At 39.4% G+C, this 14,335-nt stretch overlaps 1 non-coding gene across 1 annotated transcript; it reads left to right on the top strand.

Moving 5' to 3' along the window:
* Nucleotides 1–12,327: 12,327 nt before the first annotated feature.
* On the top strand, nt 12,328–12,435 carry LOC112780374 (small nucleolar RNA R71). The gene has a single exon (XR_003191215.1). It is a non-coding gene; the product is annotated as a small nucleolar RNA R71 (small nucleolar RNA).
* Nucleotides 12,436–14,335: the final 1,900 nt, after the last annotated feature.

A 14,335-nucleotide genomic window follows, 5' to 3' on the forward strand; every position in this document is an offset into this window, starting at 1 on the left:
AATCGCTGGCCACGATTTCACTTTTAGTGAACCATGAGTAGCATTGGCGCGTACACGTACATCGAAGTCCCGGATGTTAGCTTTCCAACACAACTGGAACTGCCTCATTTGGACCTCTGTAGCTCAAGTTATGGTCGATTGAGTGCGAAGAGGTCAAGCTTGACAGCTTTACGGTTCCTTCATTTCTTCATGAGTTCTCCCACTTTGTATTTTTCTCCTCACTTCTTCCATCCAATACTTGCCTTATGAACCTAAAATCACTTAACAAACATATCAAGGCATCGAATGGAATTAAAGTGAATTAAATTTAGCTATTTTAAGGCCTAAAAAGCATGTTTTCACATTTAAGCACAAATCAAGGGAGAATTGCAAAACCATGCTATTTCATTGAATAAATGTGAGAAAAATTGATAAAATCCCTCAAATTAAGCACAAGATAAACCACAAAATTGGGATTTATCATAGGACTTCTAGTTCTCATACCTTGCCAAGAGCTTTGTTAGTTGTTAGTTTATTTCTTGTGCAATTTACATTTCTTGTTCCTTAATCAAAATCCCAAAATATACAACTCATAACCAATAATAAGAACACTACCCTGCAATTCCTTTGAGAGACGACCTGAGATTTAAATACTTCGGTTTATAGATTTTAGGGGTTTGTACTTGTGACAAACAAATTTTTGTATGAAGGGATTATTGTTGGTTTAGAAACTATACTTGCAACGAGATTTCATTTGTGAATTCTAAACCGTCAAATATCCAATTCATCAGAGTCATGTCTAGGCTCAAAGGTGCAAAGTACCGAGAAAAAGAAAAGCTATGTTCAAGAGTTAATTAGATCCTAAAGAAGAGAATCTATAATACCATCCAAGTTCTAGTTCCAAGGGATACTGATATTTCTGAGCTTCAAAAGATAGTGAGATGCTGAGGCTATTCAGGAATAGAGTGTCATAAGCCCCGTTCCGTAACTAGACCTGAGCTTCATTGACAACTCGAAGTCTTAAGCATTTTCTCTTCTTGGTCCTATATTGTTTTGGTTACTTGAAGACAAGCAACGGTTTAAGTTTGGTGTTGTGATGCGTGAGCATCTTATACCCTTTTTCTAGCATTTTCTAGTTGTTTTTAGTTAGATTTTACTTATGTTATTGGTTATTATATATATGTGAATATTGTGAATAGGTTTGTCTTTTGCTTGTTTACTAGTTTTTGTTAGTTTTATTTTGTTTTTTTTTTCACTATAAATTCTCACTTTGGTTATGAGTTTGGTTCTAATTGGGTTGAAGGAAATGTGGACTTTAATGACAACATGTACCAAGGATGGAACACTTCAAGATGGGAGGAGCCTCAAGGAATTGATCACTCCTATTGGCAACAACCTCCAGATACTTATAGGTATAACCACCATCCTAATACATGTCAATTTGATGGCTATGGTGACTCTTTTTGTGATAATCAAGTACCACCACCATATGCTTGTGAACCTTATCCTCAACATGACGATCAACTATGCTCACAAGCCTAATTTTACCAAGAACCTTCTTGTGGCCCACATCCATTGCATGACAAATCACCCATACCATATCCTTGTGATCATTATGAGCAAGAACCTTTAGAACCACCACAACCCTATCAAGATTACTACCAAGAACCACCTCAATTCATACCATCTCCATATCCTTACCAAGAAAAACCGCCCTCCCACTATGAAACCTTTCTCTAAAATATGAACCTTTCTATCCACCCCAAGCCCCAATAGATGACTCTCTCACCTTGCTACTTCAAGGCCAAGCGGATATGCAAAGGAATACCCTAGAGTTTGTGACTAATTTGACTAAGGTAGTGCATACTTTAGCATACCAATGTTTAAACACTCAAGGTGTTTATGTGGCCATATGTGAAAAACCAAAGAATGAGCAAAGCATGAAAGAGAGATTGAAAAATTCGGTGGAAAAGAAGGAAGAGTCGAGCTTTGTATTCGAGTAATTGGAGACGCCTAGGGTCATTGAAGAAAAGGAAGAAGTGGTTGAAGATCTAGGAGATGCGGAACCACCATGGAAGTCTCAACAAACTCCGGAGCATATAAATATTGAAGGATATGAGAATGTTGATCAAGAGATGGACTCAATCATCAATGATTTCTTATCAATAATTGAATCCTCTCCCATGGGACATGAAATTAAAGCTATTGAAGACAACTCAACACCAAGTGATGTTGGTGATCTCATTGAAGACTCTTCCATCGAATGTGAAGATGATATGGAAGTAGATTTCATACAACCTCCCAAGTTTGACTTGACTGATGATGAGGAGGAATTGGAAGAAGTCAATAAGCATGAAGAAGATGAAAGAAGTTGTCAAGAGGTGGAAATAACCAAGGAAGAGCATAAGGAAGTCAACCTCGCATTGTCTAAGTGTGGGGAGGTTTCCCTCCCTAAGCCACCATCCAACATGACATTCAAGTGGGTAAAACTCTTACCCTTAAGCTTCACTTTCTCACTTGAATATGACTTGATCAAAACAGATGGACAACTTAGAGCTTTTGTGGGACTAAGAGTAAAAAGGAGTTGTGTAGTGGTTGGAAGTTTGGAATTAGGTTCATTGAGGTCAAAGCTTCGAAGCATAGGGATCATGATTGGATGAATGCCACTTTACATGGGTCTCGGAAAAAGACTTGGTGTGCTAAAGAGAATTATACTTTTCAACCACCCGAACGGACTACTCATGAAGATCAACTAGAAGATGGGTGCGAAAATAAGATATGGGATCCCAGTTTGAAGTACGAAGACCAACTATGGGAGCTCATATTTTAGGTGGAACTCCATCCAAACTTGGTGAAGATGGTTGGAACTTCTGTCAACCATTTGAGGAGCGAAGATCCTTGGAGATTCAAGGATGAGTACAAGCATAAGCCACCATGACAAAGAGCTTCTCCCAAATGTCCAACTTAAGGACTTAAACTAAAAGTGCTAAGTGGGAGACACCCACCATGGTAAACTCTTTCCACCCTCTTGTATTTTTTTATTAATAAGTGAATTGAGTTACCATTGTAGGTAGTTTTCTTTCCATCTACTTGTTTTAATAAATTGGTTGTGGGTTGCTTATGGAGCAAGCTTCTCTTGCTTATATTTGAAGTTTCTCAAAAAGCCAAAAATATTTTTTGTCATTTTGAATTTTTGAGTTGATTTTGAACTGTAGGTAGTGCTAGGAGGATTTTGAGCTATTTTCGCTTTTTCTAAAAAAAAAAGAAAGGGGGTCAAGGACGCGTCCGCACACTGTGCGCATGCGCGTCCATACGCATATGCATGCCCATACTTTTTCCAAAGAGTTGGACTACTCTCGCGCCAACACTGGGCTAATGGCATAACCACCTGCACGCGTGCGCGCACTGCGCGCATACGCGTCGGTATCCATATTTTGCAATGCACGCGCCGGCGCACATGCCGCGTGCGCGCCGATCCACAGACACAGTTTCCAGGCCAATGACCCGAGACTTGTGCCAGCTTTGGGCTAGCATTAAGCCCCTAGCCCGACTCAACCCATGCGGACGCGCACGGTACGTGTCTGCGCCCACACCTACGCCCCTCATCTATGCGAAAGCACACCTGACGCTTTCGCACCACTCACTCATTTCCCCGTCCACGCAAACGCGCGCAAGACACTTTCGCGCCAATCACTCTTCCCGCCACCCGCGCGGACGCGCACGATGCGCGTGCGCGTGGTTTCAAAAAACTTAAAACCCTAACTACGTGAGGAACCCAGCGCATTCGCGCAACCCTCGCCCTCCACCCCAACGTCTCCCCCTCTTCACTTTCTCCCTCCATAAACCACTCCCTGCAACCAACAACCACCACATCGGCTCCGGCGACACCATCGCCGCCGCCATCACCCTCATTCATTCTCTCTTCGCCACTACCCTCCCATTCCTCTCTGCTCTGCCCAGCGCCCCTGCTCTGTTTCCTGCTCCGCCACCGCGACCACCTATGCCACCGTGAGCCCCACTGCTGGTAGCACTACCTTGCTGCTTCTTCTTTCCATTTCTCCCTTCCTCCATTCCTGCTTCTGCTCTACCTCCAGGTTTCATGCTGCTCTATTTTTACTTTGTCTCATTAGTTTAGTTTAGTGATTATATTAGATTAGTTAATTGATTATTTTTGCATGTTAGGCTAGATAGAAATAATTGCGGTTAGGTAGCTAGGTTGTGGTTGGATGATCCTAGGCCTGATAATTGCTCTGTTTGTGTTTATCTGTTTGAAATGCATATTCTTTGTTAGCTGAGTGATGGTTGATGAGTTGCTCTGTTTCCATGTTGATACTGCTTTGCTGCTATTTCATTACTGCCTGCTGAATTCTGCTTGTGAACTTAAGTTTACTGCTGCATATATGCAATCCTTGCTTATCATGTTATTGCAAATTCTATTGGATTCATATACCTGCATTTTGCTGCTATTTGTCATCCGAGAACATCCAATTTACTGCCGGAATGCTGCCCAAATTTTTTTAGAAATTGTTTCTGGTTTTAAATGTTACCTATAACTGAACTTCGTGCTTTTGGAATTGAGCATTCATCTGATTGCACGAAACTCAATTCTTAGGTAACTTTGGGCTGATTTTTCCATGTTTATGATGGTCTCCGTGATTTTCTTTGAACCTTCACATGCTTTCACTTTTCAAGTTAATCAAATGCCTTTGAATTGTGCTTCACTCATCATTTTATTTAACTTGCAATTTTGTTGAATATGGTTCATGCATTTGCAACAATTGGTTATTTCAACTTGTGTAACTCTTTTACACTCGAATTAGTTTCTATCTTGGCTCTTTGTTACACATAGTGCATATTCCATATATTCACACCAATCATTGCAAACCTAGTGACCATGGCATTGGTTGATGACTTGCTTTCAATTAATTGCTTCTTTTGCAATTTCATATTTCATCATCAATGACTGCACTTTCCTCATGATTGTGAGCATGCTTGTTTTCTTTGCTTCGTATACTTCTCTTGATTGAGACAATGACTATTATACCGCTAACCTTTGAACTAGATTTTCTAACTCCCAACTTGTTTTACCTTACTAACCTCCCTTTTTGGCTTAAGCTAACCCATTGACCATTCTTTTGGGTATGATGCTCATTGAACTCAATAAACAAGCATGATGTGTTTAATGTTGGAATTCTTGGTTTGTGCTTTATCTTCTTCTCTAGTTGTGATTACTTGCATTCCAATAATTTTCTTTTCTTCACTCACTTCATGAATATGCCATATCTTGCTTGCTATCTCTCTACTTGGCTAAGTGCTCATATCATCTCAAATTTGCTTTCAGATGGCCGATAAAGGAAAAGCAAAGGCTACTACCTCAAGAAAGAGAAAGAAATCCCAAGCCTCTACCCTCTCTCCTTACGCCAACTATGCAAAGAACCCACTTAATGAAGTGGATAAACAGAATCAGCTGCTACTGCCCACTGACACATACACATTCCCCAATCTTTACCATGAGCTGCGTTTCCCCACCTATCGGAAGACAAAGCTAAACATTGAGAAGAAATTGGCCCTTTCCAATGACCTGAGGCACTCCATTAATGCCCGTATTCAGGGATTGGGCTTTATTGATAGGGATTCGGGAAGGATAAACACTTCATGGGTCAAGGAGTTTTACTGCAACCTCTTCCGCACCACTCTTGAGTCAGTCCACCTACGAGGCGGACATGTTTTAGTGACTGAGGCTGCTATTGAGGGTGTTCTGCATTGTTGGTGCACGAAATTGTGATCTCAGGCAACGGCGCCAGAAACTCTGTACGCACGTCTTAATAAATCGTTTATCATTCACAACTTCGATACAACTAACCAGCAAGTGCACTGGGTCGTCCAAGTAATAAACCTTACGTGAGTAAGGGTCGATCCCACGGAGATTGTCGGCTTGAAGCAAGCTATGGTCACCTTGTAAATCTCAGTCAGGCGGATATAAAATAGTTATGGAGTTTTCGAATATTAATAATAAATAGAAAATAAGGATAGAAATACTTATGTAATTCATTGGTTAGAATTTCAGATAAGCATATAGAGATGCATTCGTTCCTTTGAACCTCTGCTTTCCTGCTGTCTTCATCCAATCAATCTTACTCCTTTCCATGGCTGGCTTTCTGTAAGGGCATCATCGTTGTCAATGGCTACATCCCATCCTCTTGTGAAAATGGTCCAAATGCTCTGTCACGGCACGGCTAATCATCTGAGGTTCTCGATCATACTGGAATAGGATTCACCCTCCTTTTGCGTCTGTCACTACGCCCAGCACTCGCGAGTTTGAAGTTCGTCACAGTCATTCAATCCCAGAGTCCTACTCGGAATACCACAGACAAGGTTTAGACTTTCCGGACTCTCATGAATGCCGCCATCAATCTAGCTTATACCACGAAGATTCTGATTAAGAGATCCAAGAGATACTCATTCAATCGAAGGTAGAACGGAAGTGGTTGTCAGGCACGCGTTCATAGGGAATGATGATGATTGTCACGTTCATCACATTCAGGTTGAAGTGCGAATGAATATCTTAGAAGCGGAATAAGTTGAATTGAATAGAAAAACAGTAGTACTTTGCATTAATCTTTGAGGAACAGCAGAGCTCCACACCTTAAGTGAAAGGTTCAGGCATGGTCGAATGGCCAGCCCCCAAAACGTGATCACAGGATCAAAAATACAATCCAGGATGTCAAATACAATAGTAAAAAGTCCTATTTATACTAAATTAGTTACTAGGGTTTACAAAAGTAAGTAATTGAGGCATAAATCCACTTCCGGGGCCCACTTGGTGTGTGCTTGGGCTGAGCTTGAATGTTACACGTGCAGAGGCTCTTTCTAGAGTTGAACGCCAGGTTATAACGTATTTCTGGCGTTCAACTCTGGCTTGTGACTTGTTTCTGGCGTTTAACTCTAGACAACAGCGTAGAACTGGTGTTCAACGCCCTTTTACGTCGTCTAAACTCAGCCAAGGCATGGACTATTATACATTGATGGAAAGCCCTGAATGTCTACTTTCCAACGCAATTAAAAGTGCGCCATTTTGAGTTCTGTAGCTCCATAAAATCCACTTTGAGTGCAGGGAGGTTAGAATCCAACAGCATCAGCAGTCCTTCTTCAACCTCTGAATCTGATTTTTGCTCAAGTCCCTCAATTTCAATCAAAAAATACCTGAAATCACAGAAAAACACACAAACTTATAGTAAAGTCCAAAAATGTGAATTTAACATAAAAACTAATGAAAACATCCCTAAAAGTAACTAGATTCTACTAAAAACATACTAAAAACAATGCCAAAAAGCGTATAAATTATCCGCTCATCACAACACCAAACTTAAATTGTTGCTTGTCCCCAAGCAACTGAAAATCAAATAGGATAAAAATAAGAGAATATACTATAAATTCCAAACTATCAATGAAACATAGCTCCAATTAAATGAGCGGGACTTGTAGCTTTTTGCCTCTTGAATAGTTTTGGCATCTCACTTTATCCATTGAAGTTTAGAATGATTGGCATCTATAGGAACTCAGAGTTCAGATAGTGTTATTGATTCTCCTAGTTCAGTATGATGATTCTTGAACACAGCTATTTTATGAGTCTTGGCCGTGGCCCTAAGCACTTTGTTTTCCAGTATTACCACAGGATACATAAATGCCACAGACACATAATTGGGTGAACCTTTTCAGATTGTGACTCAGCTTTGCTAAAGTCCCCAATTAGAGGTGTCCAGGGTTCTTAAGCACACTCTTCTTTTGCTTTGGACCTTGACTTTAACCGCTCAGTCTCAAGTTTTCACTTGACACCTTCACGCCACAAGCACATGGTTAGGGACAGCTTGGTTTAGCCGCTTAGGCCAGGATTTTATTCCTTTAGGCCCTCCTATCCACTGATGCTCAAAGCCTTGGGATCCTTTTTATTTACCCTTGCCTTTTGGTTTTAAGGGTTATTGGCTTTTTGCTCTTGCCTCTTGGTTTTAGGAGCTTTTGGCTTTTTCTGCTTGCTTTTTCTTTTTATATTTTTTTTTTGCCTATATTTTTTTCTTTTTTTTTCTGCAAGCTTTGTTCTTTGCTGCTTTTTCTTACTTCAAGAATCATTTTTATGATTTTTCAGATTATCAAATAACATGTCTCCTTATCATCATTCTTTTAAGAGCCAACATATTTAACATTCTTAAACAACAACTTCAAAAGATATATGCACTGTTCAAGCATTCATTCAGAAAACAAGAAGCATTGTCACCACATCAACATAATTAAACTAAGTTCAAGGATAAATTCGAAACTCATGTACTTCTTGTTCTTTTGAATTAAAGCATTTTTCATTTAGGAGAGGTGATGGATTTATAGGACATTCATAACTTTAAGACAAAGTTACTAAATACTAATGATCATGTAATGAAGACACAAACATGGATAAGCACTTAACATAGAAAACGAAAAACAGTGAAAGTAAGAACAAGGAATGAGTCCACCTTAGTGATGGTGGCGTTTCCTTCTTGAGGAACCAATGATGTCCTTGAGCTCTTCTATGTCTCTTCTTTGTCTTTGTTTCTCCTCCCTCATTGCTTTTTGATCTTCTCTTTTTTCATGAAGGATGATGGAGTGCTCTTGATGTTCCACCCTTAATTGTCCCATGTTGGAACTTAATTCTCCTAGGGAGGTGTTGATTTGCTCCCAGTAGTTTTGTGGAGGAAAATGCATTTGAGGCATCTTCGGGATCTCATGGTGATGAGCTTCATGCGTCTCTTGAGATCCATGAATGGGCTCTCTTGCTTGCTCCATCCTTTTCTTAGTGATGGGCTTCTCTTCCTCAATGGGAATGTCTCCTTCTATGAAAGCTCCAGCTGAATAACATAGATGGCAAATAAGATGAGGAAAAGCCAGCCTTGCCCCAGGAGAGGGCTTTTCGGCTATTTTGTAGAATTCAAGGGAGATGACTTCATAAACTTCTACTTCCTCTCTAATCATGATGCTATGAATCATGATGGCCCGATCCACAGTAACTTCAGATCGGTTGCTAGTGGGGATGATGGAGCGTTGGATGAACTCCAACCATCCTCTAGCCACAGGCTTGAGGTCGAGTCTTCTTAATTGAACCGGCTTGCCTTTGGAGTCAATCTTCCATTGAGCTCCTTCCACACATATGTCCATGAGGACTTGGTCCAACCTTTGATTAAAGTTGACCCTTCTAGTGTAGGGGCGTGCATCTCCTTGCATCATAGGCAAGTTAAATGCCAACCTCACATTTTCCGGACTAAAATCTAAGTATTTCCCCCGAACTATTGTAATATAATTCTTTGGGTTTGGGTTCTTACTTTGATCATGGTTCCTAGTGATCCATGCATTGGCATAGAACTCTTGAACCATTAGGGTGCCGACTTGTTAGATAGGGTTTGTTAGAACTTCCCAACCTCTTCTTTGGATTTCATGTCGGATCTCTGGATACTCATTCTTTTTGAGCTTCAAAGGGACCTCGGGGATCACCTTCTTCATGGCCACAACATCATAGAAGTGGTCTTGATGAGCTTTGGAGATGAATCTTTCCATCTCCCATGACTCGGAGGTGGAAGCTTTTGTCTTCCCTTTCCCTTTTCTAGAGGATTCTCCGGTCTTAGGTGCCATCAATGGTAATGGAAAAACAAAAAGCTTATGCTTTTACCACACCAAACTTAAAATATTGCTCGCCCTCGAGCAAGAGAAGAAAGAAGAGATGAAGAAGAAGAAGAAATGGAGGAGAGGGAGAGAGATGTGTTTCGGCCAAGAAGGGGAAGAGAGGGTTGTGTTGTGTGAAAATGAGGAGGAATGGAGGGCTATATATAGGGAAGGGAGGGGGGTAAGGTTTCGGCCATGTAGGGTGGGTTTGGGTGGGAAATTGATTTTGAATTTTGAAGGTAGGTGGAGTTTATGAGGTAGGTTTATGGGGAAGAGTGGATAGATGTGAGTGGTGAAGTGGTGATAGGGAAGAGAGATTGAGGTGATTGGTGAAGATTTTTTTAGGAAGAGTGTTTATGGGATTGTGTGAAAGAGGGGGAGAAGAGGTGAGTGGAGGTAGGTGGGGATCCTGTGGGGTTCACAGATCCTGAGGTGATCCTGTGGGGCCCACAGATCCTGAGGTGTTCAAGGATTTACAACCTTGCACCAAATTAGGCATGCAAAATGCCCTTGCACACAACTCTGGGCGTTCAGCGCCAGATTGGTGCTTGTTCTGGGCGTTGAACGCCCATTTGTTGCCCATTTCTGGCGTTGAATGCCAGAACCATGCTTGTTCTGGGCATTCAGCGCCAGCTCTTCTCCAGGGTGCAATTCTGGCGTTCAAACGCCCAGATGCTGCCCATTTTGGGCGTTCAGCGCCAGAACCATGCTCTGTTCTGGCATTGAACGCCAGCCAGATGCTTCTTACTGATGTTTAAACGCCAGTAAGGTCTTCCTCCAGGGTGTGATTTTTCTTCTGCTGTTTTTGATTCTGTTTTCAATTTTTATATTTATTTTGTGACTCCACATGATCATGAACCTAATAAAACATGAAAGAACAAGAAAAATAGAATTAGATAAATAAAAATTGGGTTGCCTCCCAACAAGCGCTTCTTTAATGTCAATAGCTTGACAGTGGACTCTCATGGAGCCTCACAGATGTTTAGAGCATTGTTGAGACTTTCCAACACCAAACTTAGAGTTTGGATATGGGAGTTCAACACCAAACTTAGAGTTTGGTTGTGGCCTCCCAACACCAAACTTAGAGTTTGACTGTAGGGGCTCTGGTTGACTCTGTTTTGAGAGAAGCTTTTTATGCTTCCTCTTTATGTTTACAGAAGGGTAACCTTGAGTTGTAAACACAAGGGAGTCCTCATTCAATTGAAGGACTAATTCACCTCTGTCAACATCAATCACAGCTCTTGCTGTGGCTAGGAAAGGTCTTCCAAGGATGATGGATCCATCCTCATCCTTCCCAGTATCAAGGACTATGAAATCAGCAGGGATGTAAAGGCCTTCAACCTTTACTAACACGTCCTCTACTTGTCCATAAGCCTGTTTTCTTGAATTGTCTGCCATCTCTAATGAGATTTTAGCAGCTTGCACCCCATAGATTCCCAATTTCTCTATTACAGAGAGGGGCATGAGGTTTATCCCTGAACCAAGGTCACACAGAGCCTTTTCAAAGATCATGTTGCCTATGGTACAAGGTATTACGAACTTTCCAGGATCCTGTTTCTTCTGAGGCAATGTCAGTTGATCCAGATCACTTAGTTCATTGGTGAACAAGGGAGGTTCATCTTCCCAAGTCTCAATACCAAATAATTTGGCATTCAGCTTCATGATTGCACCAAGAAACTTGGCAGCTTGCTCTTTAGTAACATCCTCATTCTCTTCAGAAGAGGAATACTCATCAGAGCTCATGAAGGGCATAAGGAGGATTAATGGAATCTCTATGGTCTCTAGATGAGTCTCAGATTCTTTTGGTTCCTTAGAGGAAAACTCCTTATTGATCACTGGACGTCCCAAGAGGTCTTCTTCACTGGGATTCACGTCCTCAACCTCCCTTACAGGTTCGGCCATGGTGGTTATGTCAATGGCCTTGCACTCTCCTTTTGGATTTTCTTCTGTATTGCTTGGGAGAGTACTAGGAGGGATTTCAGTGATCCTTTTACTCAGTTGGCCCACTTGTGCTTCCAAATTTCTAATGGAGGATCTTGTTTCATTCATGAAACTCACAGTGCCCTTAGATAGATCAGAGACTAAATTTGCTAAGCTAGATGAATTCTGCTTAGAATTCTCTGTCTGTTGCTGAGTGGATGATGGAAAAGGTTTACTATTGTTAAACCTATTTCTTCCACCATTATTAAAGCCTTGTTGAGGCTTTTGTTGATCCTTCCATGAGAAATTTGGATGATTTCTCCATGATGGATTATAGGTGTTTCCATAAGGTTCACCCATATAATTTACCTCTGCTATTGCAGGGTTTTTAGGATCATAAGCTTCTTCTTCAGAAGATGCCTCTTGAGTACTGTTGGATGCAGCTTGCATTCCATTTAGACTCTGAGAAATCATATTGACTTGCTGAGTCAATATTTTATTCTGAGCCAGTATGGCATTCAGAGTATCAATTTCAAGAACTCCCTTTTTCATAGGCGTCCCATTACTCACAGGATTCCTCTCAGAAGTGTACATGAATTGGTTATTAGCAACCATGTCAATGAGTTCTTGAGCTTCTGTAGGCGTTTTCTTTGGATGAATGGATCCACCTGCAGAAGTATCCAATGACATTTTAGCCAATTCAGATAGACCATCATAGAATATATCCAGGATGGTCCATTCTGAAAGCATGTCAGAAGGACACTTTTTGGTCAGTTCTTTATATCTCTCCCAAGCTTCATAGAGGGATTCACCTTCTTTCTATCTGAAGGTATGAACATCCACTCTAAGCTTACTCAGCTATTGAGGAGGAAAGAACTTGGCTAAGAAAGCCTTGACCAGCTTATCCCAAGAGTTCAGGCTATCCTTAAGTTGAGAGTCCAACCATATTCTAGCTTTGTCTCTCACAGCAAAAAGGAAAAGCATGAGCCTGTAGACTTCAGGATCTACTCCATTAGTCTTAACAGTATCACAGATCTGCAAGAATTCAGTTAAGAACTGAAAAGGATCTTCCGATGGAAGTCCATGAAACTTGCAGTTCTGCTGCATCAGAGAAACTAATTGAGGTTTCATCTCAAAATTGTTTCCTCCAATGGCAGGAATGGAGATGCTTCTTCCATGTAAATTGGAATTAGGTGCAGTAAAGTCACCAAGCATCCTCCTTGCATTATTATTATTTTCGGCTGCCATCTCCTCTTCTTGTTCGAAAATTTCTGAAAGGTGCTTGCTGGATTGTTGTAATTTAGCTTCTCTTAGTTTCCTTTTCAGAGTCCTTTCAGGTTCTGGATCTGCTTCAACAAGAATATTCTTGTCCTTGCTCCTACTCATATGAAAAAGAGGGACAGGAAGATAATAATAATAATAGGGGTCCTATTTACCACAGTATAGAGGTCCCTGTGTGAGTAGAAGAAAAGAAGAAGAAAAAATTCGAACACAGATGGAAGAGGGGGTTCGAATTTGGGTGAGATGAAGTGTTTGTAGATGAATAATTAAATAAAAGGAGATGAGAGAGAATGAGACTTTTCGAAAATAATTTTTGAAAAAGAGTTAGTGATTTTCGAAAATAGTTTTTGAAAAAGGTTAGTAATTTTCGAAAATTAGGAATAAAATTGAAATCAAAAATTAAAATAATTAGTTAATTAAAAAGAATTTTTGAAAAAGAGGGAGATATTTTCGAAAATTGAAGAGAGAGAGTTAGATAGGTAGTTTTGAAAAAGATAAGAAACAAACAAAAAGTTAGTTAGTTAGTTGAAACAAATTTGAAAATCAATTTTGAAAAGATAAGAAGATAAGAAGTTAGAAAAGATATTTTAATTTCAAATTTTTGAAAAAGATATGATTTGAAAAAGATAAGATAAAAAGATATTTTTGAAAAGATATGATAGAAATTAGTTTTGAAAAAGATTTGATTTTTAAAATCACAATTAATGACTTGATTCACAAGAAATCATAAGATATGATTCTAGAACTTAAAGTTTGAATCTTTCTTAACAAGCAAGTAACAAGCTTGAAATTTTTGAATCAAAACATTAATTGATGATGTTATTTTCGAAAATTATGTGATAAAAATAAGAAAAAGATTTTTGAAAAATATTTTTTTAAAATTTTCGAAAATAACTAAGAAGAATGAAAAAGATTTGATTTTTGAAGAAGATTTTGAAAAGATAAGATTTTTAAATTGAAAATTTGATTTGACTCATAAGAAACAATTGAATTTTAAAAATTTTGAAAAAGTCAATCCAAATTTTTGAAATTTATGAGAGAAAAAAGGAAAGATAATTTTTTGATTTTTTTTTGTTTTTGAATTTTTAATGATGAAAGAGAAAAATTTAAAACATCATTTTCATGTTTTTCTCTTTTCTTTTTGGATCAAAACAAGGAATGCATGCAAGAATGCTACGAATGTCAAGATGAACATCAAGAACACTATGAAGATCATGATGAACATCAAGCACATATTTTTGAAAATTTTTAATGCAAAGAAAACATGCAAGATACCAAACTTAGAAATCTTTAATGCTTAGACACTAAGATTTCAAGAATGCATATGAAAAACAAGAAAAGACACAAAACAAGAAAACATCAAGATCAAACAAGAAGACTTACCAAGAACAACTTGAAGATCATGAAGAACACCATGAATATATGAATTTTTCAAAAAATGCAAAGAATTTTTAGAAAAAATGCAATTGAC

This window comes from Arachis hypogaea, chromosome 19, assembly GCF_003086295.3.
Source record: "Arachis hypogaea cultivar Tifrunner chromosome 19, arahy.Tifrunner.gnm2.J5K5, whole genome shotgun sequence".
Classification (NCBI taxonomy): domain Eukaryota; kingdom Viridiplantae; phylum Streptophyta; class Magnoliopsida; order Fabales; family Fabaceae; genus Arachis; species Arachis hypogaea.